The 1,661-nt window shown below is 37.5% G+C and overlaps 1 long non-coding RNA gene across 1 annotated transcript in view; it reads right to left on the bottom strand.

Annotated features, from left to right (window-relative positions):
• Positions 1-1,239: 1,239 nt before the first annotated feature.
• The window catches only part of LOC108446982, a 1,927-nt gene continuing 1,505 nt past the window's right edge, over positions 1,240-1,661 (bottom strand). The window contains exon 2 of the long non-coding RNA XR_001862327.1: positions 1,240-1,311. This is a non-coding gene — a long non-coding RNA (uncharacterized LOC108446982). The remainder of the gene's footprint in view (positions 1,312-1,661) is intronic.

The raw sequence follows: 1,661 nt of genomic DNA, 5'->3' as shown, positions 1-1,661 counted from the left end.
ACCAATGTTCATGGGAAACAAAAACTGTGAAGGTGAAAGAAAACCCACAGTTTTTATTTTAGTGAACATTGTCAAAAACCTTCTTTTTCAGATTAGATTAGATTATTTTAAAGGGAATTCAAGATTGTAGCTAGAACTCTATGATATAGAGAGAAAAGATTGCTTGTGCCTGTGTTTTTCTAAGTTCTTTTTAGATACCAGAACAAAACTGTTGCTTACGTAGATCAATTTTCATGTCCACACTTGACAATCTATTTTCTCTACAAAGCTGAAAACTGCATTGACACCTTTGTCACATACTTTTGTTTTGTTTGAACACTTTTGGATTTTTATGAAGAAAGTTATGAATTTGATGAAAGAAATAAAATAATATGCCATAACTTTAAGTAAACTATGATATCTAGCCAAGAATTCAATGCATTTACATGAATGGATGTGAACAAAAGTGAAAGAATGACAGTGGCTGAAGAGTTGTAAAAGCAGGATAGTTCATAGAAGGAACCCTGTCAACAGAGCAAGGACAGTTTGAGAAGCAAGGCAGGAGGAACAAGAGTGATTCAAAGTAAACTGGGCTCAAGTTGCAAGCTTAGACTAACAAAAAGCAGTATTGAACTTGAGCAAGTTAGTTCAGAGAATGGAAAAAATTCATCATGCAATAGGGCAAAAGTTTTTTTGCTTTCTCTATATTTCAAAATACAAGAGTCAGTAAAAAGACTTAAACAAGGACTATTTACAGTAAAATATTACTGTAAGGAATAGTTAGGAAAAAAGTTAGGAAAATTTAATTCCTAGAAGTCTTAAAAATATTAAGCTTTGAGAAGACTCACCAACAGGAATAGCAGAACCCTCTTTTTTTTTTAACCAGATCTGAAGTTAGGTGAGCTAGCCATGGTTGTAAAATTTGTCACAGCAGTTTTGAGCTGCTTTATCTCAAATGTCCTTCAGCAGATAAAGAACAGTGATAATAATAATGGCGCTGTCATCTCACATCCAGACCTGCAAGTGTGATAAGAGAACTTCAGTTTAAAAAGGAATTCACCTTATTAGGCTGTAGAATTTCCTATAAGGACTCAGCCTTTCATATTGGATTAATATAACTAAATACAGAAAGTGGGGGTTGAGGAAGTTCTAATTCTCATCATCAGCTTTTCTTTCCTGTTACCAGTGGGGATTCTGTAACATGATGTATCAAACAAGGAGGCCCATGGAAAAGAAATATATATGGACCGATTCTTGATAGATGTTTCAGAGATGTTTATTTCTCCAGCCGCATGGCTGGGATCTGCTGAGGAACTCTCACAGTCACAGGACCTGAGGGTCCCTGCCCACGCAGGGGAATGCAAAACAACCAATGGTAAACAAGGTTGACCCCGTGCCTCCCCCCCAGGGCCCCTCTCCTAGGACTACATGGCACCGGGGAAGGGACCCAACATTTCACCCGTTTTATTTTTAACAAAAGAGATTTAAAACTTAACATTGAAAACAACTGGATAAACATAACAAGAACAGTTTCAAAACAATACGAGCCACCCTCCTGAGTCTTTAAATGTCCAAACAGATTCTGTGGAACATCTTAAGGCTGACACAAGGGAGACAGAACTCTCTGAGCATGCTTTGTGGGGGAACTGAGGCAGGAGAGGGTTTAATTTCTCCCCACCCCC

Source organism: Corvus brachyrhynchos, unplaced genomic scaffold, assembly GCF_000691975.1.
Source record: "Corvus brachyrhynchos isolate BGI_N302 unplaced genomic scaffold, ASM69197v1 scaffold22, whole genome shotgun sequence".
Classification (NCBI taxonomy): domain Eukaryota; kingdom Metazoa; phylum Chordata; class Aves; order Passeriformes; family Corvidae; genus Corvus; species Corvus brachyrhynchos.
The sequence above is the reverse complement of the archived record's forward strand: the minus strand, read 5'-3'. Positions and strand labels throughout refer to the sequence as shown.